Raw genomic sequence first — 18,734 nt, 5'->3', positions numbered from 1 at the left:
GGTGCCATCATCAATAAGTGGGGATATTTACATCAGTAGGCTTATTACCTGTACTGTGTATGTGCTACAGCCTTTTCTGTGCAAGTGAAAACAGATATCCTGGGATGGCCCTTAATGTACATAAGCAATGGAATCTTATTCATAGATTCATAGATACATTAGGTTGGAGAGGACCTACGAGATCATCTAGTCCAACCATCCTCCTATCACTATCCCTACCCACTAAACTACTAAGTCAAATCCCTTAGCACCTTATCTAAACTCTTCTTGATCAGCTCTAGGGATGGTGCCTCAACCACCTCCCTAGGCAGGTCATTCCAGTGCCTGACCACTCTTTCAGAGAAAAAAATTTTCCTCAAATCTAACCTAAATCTTCCCCGGCACAACTTGTGGCCATTCCCTCTCATCCTGTCATTATTAGGGAGAAGAGGCCCCCCCCAGTGAGGGGCCCAAAACTGAACACAGTACTCAAGGTGCGGCCGTACCAGAGCTGAGTACAGGGGGATGATCACCTCCCTGCTCCTGCTGGCTACACTATTTCTAATACAGGCCAGGATGCTGTTGGCCTTCTTGGCCACCTGGGCACACTGCTGGCTCATGTTAAGCTGAGCATCAACCAACACCCCCAGGTCCTTTTCCTCTATACATTCTTCAAGCCATTCTGCCCCAAGCCTATAGCATTGCATGGGGTTATTGTGGCCAAAGTGCAGGACCTGGCACTTGGCCTTATTGAACCTCATCCCATTGACCTCAGCCCAGCTGTTCAGCCTATCCAAATCCCTCTGAAGGGTCTCCCTACCCTCAGGCATATTGACACATCTTCCCAACTTGGTGTCATCTGCAAACTTACTGAGGGTGCTCTCAATCCCCTCGTCTAGGTCATCAATAAAGATATTAAACAAGATGGGCCCCAATACTGACCCTTGGGGGACACCACTCGTAATGGGATGCCAGCTGGACTTAACTCCATTAACCACTACCCTCTGGGCACGGCCCTCCAGCCAGTTCTCCACCCAGAGAAGAGTGAACCTGTCCACAGTTTCCTCAGGAGAATACTGTGGGAGACTGTGTCAAAGGCCTTGCTGAAGTCCAGGCAAGCTACATCAACAGTCTTTTCCTCATCTACCAATCTGGTCATCCAGTCATAGTAGGAGATGAGGTTGGACATCGTGACCTGCCCTTTGTGAACCCGTGCTGGCTGGGTCTGATCCCCTGGTTGCCATGCACATGCCATGTGATCTCCCTCAAGATCATCTGCTCCATAACTTTCCCTGATACCGAGGTCAGGCTGACAGGCCTGTAGTTCCCCAGGTAAATCTTCCAAGCAGAACTTTGCTTTTGGACTCGTGCCTTGCTTCAGTAGTCTCCTCCTTGAGCAGTTAGTCAGCACTGATGAAAGGACTAAAATTTAAGGCTCAATGGAGACCTACTGTGAGGCTTGTGGCTCCTATTCTGCATGGTACAAAAGTGCCCAAACAGGACCTGTCTTGTTTGGTTTCCCACTTACATATTTTCAGGATGGCTATAAATTTACCTCCTCACTCAGGAAAGTTTTTAACTTGGTTATTTTCTGCACAGTTATAGAAACTGTTGATTCATTTAATACTAATGATCCAATCTGAAGGGTGCTGTTTTCCAGAAGAGTAAAGAACAGAGGTGATAGATGAAGGAGATAAGCAGCAGGAGTTGATGGCTGGGTTTAGCACTGTGTGAAATGAACACATCTGGCCACTGACTGAACTGACACAGCAATTCAGGAGAAAATTTTTGTTGTGATATTAATCTATCTTTCATACAAAGCTATGAAAAGAAACATTAGAGGAACTACCCTGTAAGTTGAACTTAGATATTGAGCAAAATACAGATGCACATGATCAGAAAAATATTTGTTGGAAGAGGTTATTCATTCCAGCCTCCTGCTTGGCATGGGGCTGCTGCTAACACTGGGTCAGTACAGCTGAAGGATGTTGTGGCCAAACTCTGAAAGCCTCAATAGATTATAATTATCTGTTCTTTCTGGATAACTTGTTCTAAAGCTGCAGTACCCTTAAAGTGAAGAGATTTCAACGAATCTCCAGTTGGATCCTCCTGCATTGCAATCTGTGGCTGTTATCCCTTCTTTTACCAATGCTAGTAGCAGTTTTGGTTGGATTGTCTTGGTAATTTCCTTGTAGATAGTTGCAGACTGCTACTAGATTGCCTTTTAGTCTCTTCCTCACCAGGCTGAAAAAGACCACGTGCCTGAGTCTCTTATAGACCATATTTCTGAGCTAATTTTAGTAGTCCTGTGTGTAGTATTCTCCAATTTTTCAACCACCTTCTTGACCTGAGAAGCCTTCCAGAATCTGTTCTTCCAAAACTGGATGCAGTGCTCCAGGAGTGACCTTATCGGTGCCAAGTAGAACGGAATCATGTCCTCTGTTCTGCTGGCCATCCTAGCACATACTTCTTATCTGCAGTGGGAGCACACTGCATGTTTACATCCAGACTGGCACTGTGACCCCAGTCCTTGTAGCTGAGCTCTTCATCAGCCAGTTGTTTCCCAGTCTCTGATGATGCACGTGCAAAATTGGGTGATTTTTCCAGTGCAGAGTTTTGCTCTTCCTTGTCATAAACACTCAGAGTCCAATCAAAGTTTTTGCAATATCTTATTACAATCAGAAGGTGAAAAGCAATAAGCAAGCAGCGCTGGGTGTGCCAGGGAGTCTCTGCTCCGCCAACGGCACACACCAAGAAGATGGTTCCCTTTTCTTTTATACAGTGTCTTATTTAAAATTCCCTGAAGTGCCCTCCTTTCAGTTAATTTTATTCTTCTACACTTGCGTGGCTAGTCGCTAGGGGGTCGCACACTCATTTTAGGTGGTCTTTGGGCTGAAGTCTGTTTGTCTTCCTCAGTGATCTTGGATCCATCTCTCCAGGCTCGGTCTTGCAAGGTTTGTGTTTGAGATGCTTATCTCTGCCACCCCTTGGTTTGAGGAATGTGCACTCCAGTTCCACCTTGCAAGGTTTTGTGTTTGAAATGGAGATAGTGTTATGTTCTCAGTTTATCCTTCCATGCCTTACAAGGATACTTTACTCCTTTAAGCAAATTTCTCTGCCCATTGTGGTTAAGGCTAGTTTACCATTATTATATCAACATCCTTGACACTGTCTTTTGACATGAATCACATCCGCATATTTTACATCCTGAACTTTGCGACATTTCTCCTAGCCTGTTTTCTTAAGGTCCTGAATGGGAACTCTAATGTGCCAGACACCTAACGCCTCCATTTTAGTACCATCCAAAACTATTTATCCAATTCATTCCAAAGTACAGGACATTTAGAAATGAAAACCCTCTGGAATAACAGAGCATGACAGTACTGTCTGAATTCCTGTTTTCAGAGAATCACAGCTTTTATGTCTTGTTTTCTTCCATGTGAACTACCACTTGATAATTAATGCACATATGACTTGCTATTGCAAACATTCCTTATGTTTAAGTAATAAATATGAAGTTCATTTTTCCTCTCCCTCTTCTTTCCTAAAATACAAGCTCTAACCTTGTATTTCTGTTCTGGATTTCACATGTTGGTGAAAATTTGTCATTTCTGGGCAAAGCTTTTTTTCACTGTCACACTCATCTGTCTGAGAATTAGGAACTTCCTAAAGAAAAGGATCTCTACAGTAAAATAACCTTTGGCTGTACTGACAGGCTACATATTAAAAGCAGCAAAGAGGAAACCTAAATCAGACCAGATTGCAAGAATATTTCTCTTAATTCTGTAATGTTTGGGGTTTGCATTTGGGAGTGGAAACAAGTCCTGTTTTAGGGCATGCAGTGTGTATCTGGCTGAAACAAAACAGGTTATGGAAATTGACCTTTTATTCAAAGCACTAATAAACCTTCTATTTAAAAGAATGGTTTTAACTTCTGTTGCCTCATGCTAGAAGCCTGCTAACAAACTTGAGAGACTTTGAGAATGGGTAATAGAAGCTGTAAGTGGATTGACAAATAAAGATTGAGTACTAAATATGCATTGTTTGGTGAAAGAGAGTGACTAAGGGGGATGTAGTAATTGTCTTCTAACATTGCAGAGCAGAAAAATTCAAAAAGGAAAAGCAATTGTTTAGCACCTTCTCAAAATACGTAACTAGGATGAATGTGGAAATATCCTATAGAACTTGTGTACTGAGTATCATGCAAATGTCATATCTTCCAAATAAGAGATTAGCTAAAGGAGAATTTTATGAAGGATTTAAAACAGTGGAATAGTAATTCTTGAATCAGGAGTAGTCAAGGCTAAAAGAAACAAAAGGAATTAATCCAAATAGACTGTTTCTCTTGTGAGAGCATTTAAAATAAATGTGAAATATGTATGTGATAAATGCATGAATTTTGTCCCTCATTTTAGTAAAATACTATTGAGGCAATTGGTTTAAAATAAGGTTGTATTTGGCCTATTGTGTAGGTAAGCTATATATTAAAAAATAGTCCAGACAAAATTAAAGAAACAAACAAAAAAAGTAAAACAAGCTGTTGTCTACTTTAATGTCACATGTTCAATTATTTCACAGTATTTAAATCTCATGTAACTGATATTTCAGGAATTTACAGGGCATGAAATAGGATATAACCATACAACTCTGGAAAAAAAAATCAGGTTCAGAAAGATGTTAGATAGCAAGCTTTGTTCATTAGGAAAGAGAGGAGTGAATTGCACTATTCAAGTCTGGACATAATGACAGTATGAACAAGAATCTTGTCATCTGCATGTGAGACCACACATTTTAATCTGATCACATCCCTAAAGTGGTAATAAGATATTTTGATGATGTGTCAAATGTCAGCCTCAAGCTCAGTTCTTCATTGAACAGTGCATCTAGGTGTTTGACCAAGCAGACGTGCCACCAATTGAGATGGCGATGTGAGAAGCATTTTTGAGTAGGTGGTGAGAGCTAAGCTAAGCAGGAAGACATCAGTCTCACAAAATTAGATTTACAGAAGTTAAAGGACTTCCCTAATTGAAGCTCCCGTGGTCAGGTAATGCTAACGTGAAAGTGGCTGGCATGGGCAACTACATTACTTGTCTTACTCCTAACAGTGACTGTTGAGAACAGAAAACTTCAAATTGCATGACAAAGCAGCACGTTTCCATGCAGGTTGTAAAGCAGGGTGCTGAGGTCATTGCAGTATGTAAAACAAAGAGCACTGATGTTCTTCAGGATTAGTAATGTAAACCTCTCCCTACTTCTTCAAACCACAGCCATCCTCTATCAGCAATAACTCTTGTTTGCATGTCTACTATAGAAGAAACATATCTATTCTGAAATGGTCCTTCAGACCCTTTGTGTAAATGAGGAATAAGTACTTTAAAACGATGTAAGTAAAAGCTGTATTATGCCATGAAAGGAGATAGAGCAAGGTTGAAAAAGCAATTGAGGGAAAAGCAGAGTAACAACTTTCTAATGTTTGATTTCATTGTTCCAGCTTTTCTTAAATATATTTTGTGTATACACTATATGAGGTTGCATATAAAATAGTAAATTATTTATCATAATGCACCAGTGGTATATAAATCAGGGACATACTTTTACGACGGTGATAAGAAGTTATTCTTATGGATGTTGAGTGTTTATGTATACATACATCACTTTTGATGTATGTACACGAAGCAGACCTGATTTTAAGAGGGCTAATGAAAGAAACATAGCTGGTTAGAACACAAGAGAAAGAGCATGAAATGATTTAGAAGGGTGCTGGAAAGTAACATGCTGCTAGCAAAAACATTCAAGTTGTGTTTAATACGTTGGACATCTTGAGACTTCAATTTTACTGTGGACGTTATCTTGTCAGTTAATTGACCATAGAAATGCTAAGCTGGGGTCAGCAAGAGATTTCTGTCTCAAGCTGTGGTCTGATGTCTTCAGTGGATGACATACACTGCCTTAGATGGGAAGATAAGCTAGGGAGGCAGCACTGATCATCTATTCAAGTAGATTTCAAGTGAAATGGATGAAAAAGAGATGAGAATGTAAAAATAATGATTAAAGGTGACTGGATGATACTGTTGCAGGAGAAGATGCGCTCTTCTGCTGCTTTGGGAGGGCAGGTTTCATGGTTTGTAGCTCATTTCTTGAAAAAGCACAGACTGTGCATAGGGTAATCCTTGTACCACAGGCCCAGAAAGTATTATAGAAGAGATCTACAGACGAGTCTCTGATTTCTTGGCCGAGTATTGATTAGAAAATCCAGTTTTATTTGTGAACATATAAATCAGTCCCACACTTGCTTCCTTTGTGAAGACAGTGTTTTACTTGTGCTTTTGAAATGGACTATCTGTCCTCTGAAATGCTTCAATAAAAGGAATACTTATACAGTTGGAATTACACTGTGATATGTCAGAATCCAGGCATGCTGCCCGTCTAATAACACATGTCAAGGTGGAATTGGCTGGATGAAACATTTTCATACAGCCGAAGTAAAACAATAAGCTGCTTATGGTCAGGGCAGCTGAGCAATTCACCTGAATAAGAGCAAAATCTTATTAGGTGGAGATGGCTGTGAGTAGAGAGAGCACAGACCATGTCACCTGGACTTAGAGGGCTAAGATGTCAATTTTGATCTGTCAGCTGACTTTTGCTTTGTTACGAAGATGTCTGACTTCAGACAGAGAGGCAGCCTACAACTGGCTCGAAAGTAGTGTAGTTATGTTAGTGCTCACTTCTGCCTAGGCTAATACATTCTGCTGAGAAGCAAGAGCAGCACTATGCCCTGCCATGCAGATACACCCTACAAAAGTAGAGAAGCCTGATATGATGAAGCATTATTTCCTCTCTCCCTTATCACCCCTGAATTTTGCCCAGACATACATAGTTTATAGTAGTCATTTTCATCTGAGATTTTGGGGAAAATGAGCATTATTTTTTTGTTTGAGAGATGCTATAGCAAAATCTAAAGCTGTAGATGTTTACTTAAAATCTGATGTCTGATTTCTATCCATACTACTCTACTGTTCTATAACATGCATGTTATAGGGCTAGCTGTATTTCACAGATTGTATTCATGTGTAGCTTAGGAAATATAGTGGTACCTTCTGAAAGAAAATGCTGTATAAAATGCGAGTTGATATCAAAAATCAAAATGAACTCTTTTTACAGCAAAGCCAGAAGCCCTGACAAATATGGACTTACAACTGAACCAATGGTAGTTCCTTCAATGTTGTAATGGTGGCAGCAGGTGATGAAATAGCAAAATGTAATGTGAAATTTATCATAAAATGTAAAACAGATAGGAATAAGATAACCTGCAAGAACTATTTTAAAAAGTTTATCACACTACTAAATGGTTTGGGCCCCCCCATCTCCCTATCTTTCTAATACTAGTCTCAGTAGAGAAAAGGAATATTTTCACCACTGGTCTACTCTGAGCATAAATGGAAGATCACTGTTTGTAATAAAATGCCGTACTATCTTTCGATTTTAAGTGCAATGAATAGAACAGATAAACATCAAATGAAAATAAGGGGCTCATCTTTTTTCAGTTTGGGAGCTGAAGCTGTAGAGCAGATTCTGGATGAGGTAAAAGGCTTTAGCTGTCAAAGATTTCTGACTTCCCACAATCCCTCTCACATTTCCCAAGGTTAAATGCATTGCCTCTAGGCAGCTGCTTAGAATGATAAAAGGGGCACTACAGGACAGCAATGCTCTTTGTAATGTTAATAAACCTTGATTTTGATATCAGATGCAACCCTGGGAAAACCTGCCAGTTTTAGACTTAAAAATCTAACACTATTTAGCAGAAGTTCGTGTAAAGTAGTATTAGTTTGGGAATGATGATGGGCTAGTTTGAGTGACATATGAAAGCAACAAATGCACTCTCTTCTCTTTCTTGTCAAATCTTACTTTTGTTTACCAAGAACAAAAGGAATTGCCCGAGTGCTAATTAAACTGAATGCCGTATTAAAATGCACTGTGAAGTTTTCTACATAAATTCAGCTTTTGAGGTTAACTGTCAGATGAGTTAAAACTCCCCCAAAACGACAAGGGTGTGATTTTTCCCTGCTCTAGCTAACTTGGTGTAAACTCAGACTACAGCCAAATCAAAAGGAGTTTTCTTGTGCTGGTTAGCTGATAAACCTCTGACAAATGAGCATGGAAACGATTTGTGCAATAAAGGCAAAGCCATAGGAGAGCTGATTAGCTAGCACAGAGTATTAATCTGACATAACATGAACTTTGTGAAATATTTTCCTAGCAAATATCTAACAAGTCAGATTGACATCATTAGCTAGATATTTCCAAATCAACAATAAATACATAAGATAAAACTTCAGGGGAGTGACTCAGAATGAAGTAAAATGAGACACATTTTTAATATCAAGGCAGCTGTAAATGAGCAATGCATTTTGGTCATGAGGAGTTTGTCAAAATGGAACTCCAGCTTATCCTCACAAAGAAACTCTGCTTCTTTGAATCCATGACAAAACTCCCACTGACTTGAAAGGGGTTTAGATTTCACCCACTAACTTGTGCTGAAATCTGAACAAAAGAAAAAAGGGTTCTCACAGTTCATGGGATGTGAAGCTCTCTATTCTCCGCCTTCAAATTCACCAAGACCCGTTCCCATAATGGGTACCAAAGAACAGTGCCCCAAAATTGCAAAGATAGCATATGACAGAAATTCGAAACTGTTGGTAGTGCTCATTGTTAGCTGAAGTAATCATATTACCTTATAGCTACCATCCTGTTACCCTTTTCTTTTCAGTCATTCCCTATGTACGTCTGGGATCTCTGAGACACAGCTGCACTTACCAAGTAACAAAAACTTAGGAAGTTCACTAACTGTTTAGAACCCAGCCAGGAACTCTGAGGATATCCTGAAAGTGCAGTGTGGGTGAGCTCTGTGTGCAGCTGTAAAGCAGACAGACACTGGGCCCCGGAGTGTGAATAGGGCTTTTATTTTTATGGTGTTGTTTTTTGGTTTTGTTGGGTTTTTTTGTTTTGTTTTTGTTGGAATGGTGGTTTTTTGGAAAAACAAAAGGTGATTTTTGGCTTTTCATCCAAAAATATATCAAATTGTTTTTTCATTGTTTACTTAGGAAGGTGTTTATATTATATGTGCTAAAACATATAACACAAAAAGAAGTATCATTAAAAATATTTTTTTGTTTAGAATGTCCTGCCATAATAAGTTTCCTTTCCAAGGAGATAGGCAGCAATAGAAAGAGAATGAGGGAAAGCACTCTTCTGTTTATACTGCATGCTTTCTGATTTGTCTTTCTATAATACTGTAACTTTTCTCTTTTTTTCCCATGAAACTCCACAACGGAAAGGAACAATGTGGAGGACCAGGTATTCTATAAACATTCTTGAAGTATATTCTCAAAACAGAATTCTACTTTGTTTTCTTCTGAAAAGCATAGCAAAAAAATTAAAAAGTGGAACAGTTATTGCCTCATGATAGGATGTTAGATTTATAAACCAGATTATTTTCCCTTTAAACACAGCACTGAATAAGACTTCATTTAATCAATAGTTTCACTGTGTGTGTGTGGCAGTCCATTAAGGTAGTATGTATTAGTTCCAGATATGTATGAAGTATGCCAAATATGTCCAAAAATTGCTTAATCATTATTAGTAGCATGCCATCTTTAGAGAAACATCAGTCAGTTTAGGCTTTTCTATCTACTTCCTAGCACAGGGAGAGATAGTAGTTAACCTGGGCACATACATCTTGTCTTTCATGCCATGGTGGTCTTTTTTTCAGTTAGGCAGAACTCAGTGTTCACAATGTTAAGAACTTAGTGTTCTCAGTGTTCCCACAACTTGATCTGATGTTCTGATGACTCTCTGGGATTGTTCTGGAATTCTCCTTTAGCTCTACAAAGTGGTACTTACCTCTAAATTTCTCCTATATCACTATGTGGTTGTGGGGTTTGTTGTTGTTGTTTGTTTTTATTTTGAAATCCTATTTTTCTTATTCATTAGCATGTAGCTTCAACTGCCTTCCTGAGGCTTTCCCCAAAATTACCAGCTGTTACCCTCTCCTCATTCCATTAGCATTCCTCTGTCAGCAGTACAGCAAGTTGCACCTGGTAACAAGCGTGTTATCATGCACAGCTTTAAAATCACTGTGCTCTTGTCCACTGTTTGCTCTCCATAAACATCCAGCAAGCATCGCTGAATGTCAGTGGGGCAATTTTTTTCCACATGGAGGAGTTCAATTCCACTCCTTTCTTTCATGTCAGACAGCATTCTGTCAGACTGCCCCTCTGCTGCCATGTCACATTGCAACAAAATATCATGGGATATTGGTGAGAAGGTTAAGCCTCTACTGCCATACCACCAGCAATCTGACTCTGATGTCATAGGCCAACATTATAAATCAGGAGGCATTACTTTCGGAGCAGCCCTCATATATTAGAATGAAAGCTCCTTTATATTCTGGAAAACCTGGAACTTTGCTGCATGTGAAGCTTATGCTCTCATCTCAAACTGTTTTCTAGTGTTGAAACAGCAGGACCCTCTGATTGAAGTTGTTGTGCTGTTTACACTTATCACAGAACAGCTTTTAAAGCATGATCAGAAAAGTAGTGTTGCCTCTCCTTGGCAATATCCACAGGTGAACTGCTCTTTAGCAGCTTTTATGTCTCAAAAATATCAAAGCATCTTTCTCAGCACCCAGCAGTTTTCACTGAGCACCACATTTTCTATTACCACAAAATGCTTTTTATGTGTGCACGTATATATAAATATACGTATATATATGCATTTTGGGATAACTTCATATTTTTCTTCCTTTGGAGTTTTGCAGAGTTTATCACTGAAAGAGAGCTTTTATTTTCTAGGCAATATCAGAATAGTGACTATCTACAGTTTCACTACCCCAAGTGGAAAATAACTAAACAGAAAGAATCAAAACAAAACCCTTTATCTAACAGTACAACAGTCCAAGATAATGCAAGATGACTCTCTCCCTAAAAAAGAGTGAAGAGCGAGCTCCTTGTGATACTATTTAAAGATGAAGTAGGCAACATTCAGATATTATAAATGTAGGAGAACCTGCAGACATCAAAATAGAAGGAATACCAAAATCCAAATGATCTGTATATAAAAACTTGGAATAGATAAATTTTGTTTCAAAGGCACAGAGAAAATTTTCACTTACAGAAATAGAAGTCTACCTCTTCAAATGTGTTGATTAAATATGGTAGCAGCTTATTCTTTCTTGATTTGGTTCACTGTTGCTATGCCCATGTGGACCTCTGTGTAATGTGGAGCATGTCCGCACCTAGCTCAGGCAAGGCTTGTAGCGTGCTGCAGTGAGAATTCAGGTCAGGATGTAAGATTTAGGAATGATCAAGTCTGAGCTTGAGCCTCAAGGTAATGTGCTATTTCTCCAAGCAAAATCTCTTTTCTTATGAATTAATGGTTTGTTTGGTCACCATCGATCTTTCTTCAGCTGATCTTCTCTTCATTGATCTTTTCTCAGCAAGAGAAATGCCAGTCAGCTGCTACACTGATCTCAGAGCACAGTATAGAGTCAGTGTCTCATAGTCTTTCTTTGAGGTTATTCAGTAGTCTTTTCCTTTAGCATTTATATATCTGTGTTTGTTTTTTTTTCATGTAGAATAGTCCCTGAGCAGTGTCACTGATTTCAACAAAATTATATTAAAATATCTGATACTTAGTTGGAAACTCGCATGGTTCTGCTGATATATGAAAGGGAAAAGAAGTCAGTGTCCAGTTTTATCCCAAGTATCAGCACCACTCTGTTATTTCAGTGTAGCCTTTAGTTTCCTAGCTGTATTGCATTATTTAATAGGATGTTGTTGGGGGGAAGCCCTGAGCTGTTGGAAGTGAAAGGCAGTAATTTACTGAGCAAGGATCTCTCACTGAAATATCTTAAAGCTCTTTTGAGTATTCCACTGGGAATAAAGCACAACACCAGGTATTTATCCACATACACATTTTTTCCTCATAAACTAAAAAAACTGAAACAATTTGAATACACTTCTTTTTCTTTCCTTTCTAATAAGACACTTTATTTTTATGAGAAATATTAAAAATCATCTCCATGTGCAGTATTGTGTTTATTGGACTGAAGTGCTCTAGATGTATGGAGGGCTACTATATGTAACACCAGTTACTAGCACACAGTTACAATTGTTCATACATCTGAACTCTATTTGACCATCAGAGGAAGAAAAAAAGGTACAAAATACCATAATAAGAGATCTCAATTTTTTTCTGCTATTCCAACCTCAGTACTTTTGTGCAGAGATAGCTCCATCAATCATTTAAAACCACTGACCATACCTTGCACCAGCTATCAGCCATAGTTCATACCGAGCTTTCTACGTGCTCCAAATGGCTTTACATTTTATGTGGAAAGCTGGGTTGAAAATTTATAGTTACTTTCCTTCTGACACCTGGATTTCCCACCTGGAAAATAAACTCCTTTAACTACTTTAAATCTTCATGAATTTCTTGCTGCCTAGATCTCAGAGGGCTAGATCGTGACTGCTACTGCAAGCCCATGCCATGAAGTAATAATCTTATTCCACTGTGTGTGAGTCTATCTGATTCATAGGCCCCAGACACAAAGCAATAAGCAGGCACTGTATCCCCATTTAAACCCAAGTTCTCAAAAACAGTTTGGAATCTAAAATCTATGTTTTAAAGGGAATTTAATGCCCAAATGCATCTGAGAGTCTGAGCTCTGCAGTCTGCCCCAAGCTATCTAAGTGGGAACAAGAGAATAATGCAGCTGAGTTTGTTAACACCTGTTTTATCCAAATCAGGGTATGTAATTAATATAGACAGGCAAGAAACCATTTGTTTTCTATTATTCACAATGAAACCATTTGTTTTCTAGTTTTTAAATGTTTCATTGTTTATTTAGTTTCAGGCTCAGAGTGTAGTGTTTCTACCTGACAATACCTGTCTGTCTTATCTGTAGCAGTCAATGCAACTAGATCCATGGCAGCCCTCTCTCAAACAGCTGCATGAATATCTATCTATGTGGCTATCTTGAAACAGTTTTGTTTAAAAGCAGCAGTGTTTGTCACTAAACTAAACTATCAGTGAACAAAAAGCTTCACAGATATCAACATCGGGAATGTGCAAGCATGAAAAAACAGTGAGCCAGTCAGAAGCAGTGAACTGGGGAAAAGGTTTCTTCTTCAGTAAAAAGCTGCAGATACCTCTGCATTTAAGTTCTTTCTTACATTATCTGTTTGGGATTCTGTGCTATTCTCAGGATATAAGAGGAGCAGCTTGGCTCCCTAGCCTCTTCCATCTTCCAAGGCCAGTACTTTTTACTTTTCATGCCTGGGAACTCCTCTCACGTTTGCAGAAGCGCTGTGTAACAGTGAGAGAAGGCTTAAATGATGTTTTCAGAGCTTCTCTTATATAGTGAGTGAACAAAAAATGGAGCACATTTTCAAATCAGTCTTACAAGGTGTCTTAATCATCTCCCTCAAAAGGTCATAAATCCAGTGTGGTCATTACCAAGAACAGATCAAAACACCAAGTAAGATATTAGGTGACTTCTACCAAGTGCTTTGAGGATTTAAAACAGTTCTTCCAGAAGTACTTCCTCCAAATTTCAAGTATTATTTAGTGATGGCTTTAGTCAGAAGGTATCTCGTTAAGTTCAGCTGAAAGTAAGCTCAGACCTAATGCACCGGGCTGCTGTCTCTAATGCAGTTTACCTACAGCTTCATGCCACTGAAGTTAAAAATAAACTGCAGTTATTCTACTTACTGAAATATCAGTTCAACATGTCATGGGGCTTATTAGCAGACTGAGAATGTTCTTCATGCCTTAATGCTAGGGCATGACTCTGATGTAAAAATGAAATTGAACTATTTAAATTGACTTGGATACTTATTAAGGAGAGGGTTTCATTTAATTCCCTTTTCTGTTTTTCTCTCCTTTATAGTAGAAGCCATCTGGGCTTGATAGGAGGTAGGGCAATGACAAGTCTATTCTGTGAAAAACACTGTAATTTTTAAAGCACTATTACCAAATGAGACTCAATAGGCAGAGTGTGTAAGTGAAAAGTGATTTGCTTTGTAGAAAAAAAAAATGCACCCTAACTCTATGCTGTAGGGATCTTACAGCTCTAATTGGAAAACTCAAATTTGTAGACATCTGCAAGTTGAACAGGTGAAAATGTAACTGGTGATAACCAAGGGCTAATTATCTCAGCTTGGAATTTGCCATCAGGTGCTCTGAGCCAAATAAAAGGGGTGGGACAGTTGGAATAGAACTGTGTCCTTTTGATGTTAAAAGAACTGAGGGGGAATTTTATGTGGGATTGAAAAAAAATTTTTTTTCTCATGAAACAAATACTCGGTAGGCTAATAAAACTACAGTAGCAGTGTAGCTACAGTGGTTCCATTTCCTAAAGAATTTCAGAACTTGGGCTGAGAGAAATGGAAGGAAATAACACTAAGGTTGTATGATTTGGTTGCTGAAAACATTCTTTGTTTGCTTGTAAGCTCTGCTAAACTGAGTGTAGATTAGCAGTTTCTAAAGTTAAAACTCTGTTTAAAAACATGATCTATCATTCTAAATAGAATCATGCTCTGTGGCATGGATCTATGGTGAGAAAAGGTTAAGCTGTTACAGATTCATAGGAAAATCAGAGAGAGATATCTGAGAACTAACCAGTGCAAAATGCACATATATCCAGAGTTGTATGTGCAGGCATACCTACCACAGGTTTCAAAAATTCATAATTGGATGCAATATACATAAAATGCACTCTATTAATTCCACCTTGCATCTAACTTCCTTTGCTTTAGTGCTTATTGTAAAACTTAAATCCTAATGAGTAGGGCTGAAACAAAATAGGGCCCTGAAGGTTAACAGAAAAAAATGATAGAACAGCAAATGAGCTATAGCAAACTGATTCCTGAGTACATCACCTTTTTCTTTCTCTCTTACCATCAACACAGTTTTATTATTCCTTTATTTTCTTTTTCTGGCACAATATGTGAACAAATGTGACAGCACGTTAAAAATAATATCAAATTGTGAAGGCAGTCAGAACCTTAAATTGGAATTTCAGTCTTTGACATTGCAAACAAACATACAAGACAATTGTTAGTATTCTGCATTGTGCAGATAAAGACTTAGACTACTGGCAAATTCTTCTGAGAGACATGCCTGATAAGATTATAAATTAGGTTCTACAGAGAAAGTGCACTTAAAGAGAGATTTAATTGTTTGCCAATAAAAATCTTATGTCGCATGGAGATTTCAGAGCTCATTTTAGCAGTTGTTACTATTCAGATGCCTTGTTTTAACAGTTTAGTTTAGATAGTTTGTTTGTCTTCATTTAATGAATTCATTGTTCTAGCTCAAAACTTCACTGTTCTTCTGACTTTTGTATCTGGTTTAAGATTTTGCTTCCTTCCACAGTGTGCTTATTGCTGTACAATAGATAGAGAGAATGTTATGTGCAAGTAAACATCTTTTTGACTCGTTAGACTTAAACAAAGCATGTGAGTGAACATCTGAAACTGGGTGCCTAGCTTTGTCTGCCACGTACTGTTCAGCAGCTTATTTCTAATGTGTTTGGACTTCCTGTCTTTGCAGGCAAGTGCTGATGGTAATTTTTAGTGTGTGCAAAACATCCAAATAGAAAGGTAGAAATACGTAAGAATGCAATAAATTCTGCACACATATTGAGATGCTTTGATAAAATAGCACATAGTTTCAAGTAATTCTAAACTTCAGCAAAAAATGTGACTGAACCTGTGTCAGAAATTTGGAAAAAGTTCTGCAACTTTTTCAAGTTAACATTTGGATAAATTTGATAATGCATCCAATGATCTTTAGTTGTACCATTCCCTTTTAACAATGTGTTTTTAATGCTCAGGATGAAATATTTGCTAAGTTTCCCCTACCTGAAGTAATACTTGGCAATGTATACACGATCTCCAGGATGTATGAACATATAAGCACAGGGAACACAAGTGCCCCTTTATTGGAGATTAACACAAGGGACTTGTCTGAATCTTACTGAAGCAATGAAACTGCTGACAGACCTTTTTATCAGGCCAAATATGAATGCCAATTCCTTAGGGCTTATATACCACAGTCAGCTATCAATTTAGCTCATAAATATTATTTACATATACACTCGCTGATCAGCATTGGAAATCTATAAACCTCTGTGTCTGTGAAGTCACAGTGAATGACAAGGTGGATTTCTGCTAAGACATTAGCCAGAGTCTCTTCACTTTGTCACCTCAGCCTTATGGTTTCTTCATGTTTAACATTCTGTTTCTAACAGACATCATCCTCTGCATCTGAGGGCTTTAGGACATGCATATTTTTTTGCTGACACACTTGTATTTTGCTTTATTTATGCATCATCAAAGTATGGTGCTGCCCAAAAGGTGAATGACCTTTCTCCCCTTTAACTCATTTCCTGAGTAGACCAATATCATCTAACTTCAAACTCTGACAAATGTAAATTGAGGTCTGGGAAATTAGAAAAGTGCTGAACTAGAGTATACAGAGAAGTGTGACATTCTCTTGTTGTGAATAACAATCTAATATCATTTCTCCTATAATGAGAAACTTGGATGTTGGATATGCTTTACCTATTTGCAATGTACATAGTAAAACCTTCCTAATGCTTTTAATGCACTGAGATTTTGCACACCCTGAACTCTATTAATGCTACTTCTGTATATCCCAAAGTAGTGAGAATAGACTCTTTGCAAGGTTAAACCAAGGGTCAGAACATTCTTTTGAAGTTTCTTGCTGTTCTTCATTGTATAAACTGCTCTGATGGTGGCCATGTAGTTTCTGAGGTACCTGATTGCAAACTAAATATTCAGAGTTGGAAAACAAAAGGACAAGCTTCTCAAACACCTCTCACAGCCTTCAACAAAAATTATTACAAAATAGACTTCCAGAATCTTCAAAGATAGCAACTTCTGTCTGAGTGAGTAGGAAAAAATGAGTGGGCAGCTGTGCCTTATATCCATTTCAGAGGCTTCCTAATCACTTCTCAAATCGTTTTTCCTGTTGATTGTATACATATGAATGTCTTGATCCTTGAGGAAGTGGCTTTGTATTTGACTTTTTAATTTATCGTATATTTTGCAAGCATGCTCTGTAATGGTTGCAATTAGCTCAAGCTGAGCAGAAAAGTAAAATGGATGTTAAAGAAACCACTCTAATCTGTTGTTAGTCAGATTTTTTCTGCTCCACTTTGCCTGAAAATGGACTGACTTTCACTTGGACGTTATTAGATTACTAAGATCTAATGAAATTAAAGTTTGTTTTATTGACAGCTTAAGACAGAAAAACACAAAAGAAAATAAATTATTTTGGTCTTATTTCTTATGTTTTTCCATGCTTCTCATACAGAGCTGATTAGTGCTAGGCTCACACAAAATAAACTTGCTGATAGAGCAGCCTCTTGTTTACTATAAGAAGGGCAATTGTCCATAACACGTAGATTAAGTAATTAAAAACCCAATACGTGGTTCTGATTCTGGGAATACTTAAACATGTTTGTAATTTGGCATGCATGAGGAGTCCTCCTGACTCTAAAGATACTACTCTCGTAAGTAAAGTTACATCTGGGAGATGTTTTGATATTCATTCATTTAAAAGGATTTGCAAGGAAGTAGAATTGCCCACGTGCAGTACATCTGCAGAACCACAGACTGCAACTATCACTCACTCATCTACACAGACTTTCTTTTTCTCTCCTAGCTAGGTGGCTTCCATTTGGCCTTTCATAGCATCCCATCAGCGGTTTGTGCTAGACAGGGTTGCAAGTGACTCAACACAATAGTGTTGTAACGTGTGCTGTGTCATCTTTTGATGCTCTGGATTTTGGTGTTCAGTGGGAAACAACAATAAATTCACAGAGCTTTACAGCCTCTGCCAAATGTGACATCTTTCAGAGTATAACATGCTGAAAAGCTTGCACAATCTGTGCCAACTGCATGATTTAGCTGCTATAAAATCCCTCTGAATCAAAACCATTTTGAAATAAAGAAGAACCAGCCTGAGAATTTCATTGCACTGTTGGATATCCACTCAAAGATCAATCACCTGTCCTCATTCTGTATTCCTGCTGTATTTTCCAGCTTAATCTTTTCTGCAGCTTACCTATTTCATTAAGGCTGGAATTTTAAAAGACCAGCAATTGCATGCAGAGGAAGAGAGTGAAGAGTGAGAAGTGTTGAATCTGAAAAAGGCAATCTCTTTCTTTCTTGTTTCTGTGAGACTTTATGATACCTAGATGTACTAAATTTAAGCATTCTGTGGTTTGGCATCCTAATGTTCTTGAATTCCATCCTGCTCTGAGAATAGTTTGGTGTAGAAAAATATAGTTAAATGTGAGAGAACGAGCTAGTTTCCCCTGATACTCTGGAGTTTTGTCTTCCATATACCATTTATATAGCGCTCCTTGTTGTAACACCTGTGTTATGTCAGAGTGATCCATTGCTGAGATCTCTTAATTGTATTGTCTTGCTCTGTACCCACTGGGGAAAGAAAGAGTGTGTCTTAGTATGAAATAGTGTGGCTTAGTTTTGCTTTGATTTGTGTTTGTTCCTAGTTATTACAAATAAATATACTGCTATACTTTTGCTGAATGAGGCAGTGTCAAAGAAATGTAGTTTGTATCAAAAGAAAGTAATGGTGAGAACAATGTTGGTATAAACTATCTGTGAGAGGCCAGGCAGCCTATCTTTTTACAGAGAAAGACT

Source organism: Cyrtonyx montezumae, unplaced genomic scaffold (genome assembly GCF_038088225.1).
Source record: "Cyrtonyx montezumae isolate F1298 unplaced genomic scaffold, pur_monq_1.0 scaffold_17, whole genome shotgun sequence".
NCBI lineage: Eukaryota > Metazoa > Chordata > Aves > Galliformes > Odontophoridae > Cyrtonyx > Cyrtonyx montezumae.
This window is presented reverse-complemented; position numbering follows the sequence as displayed.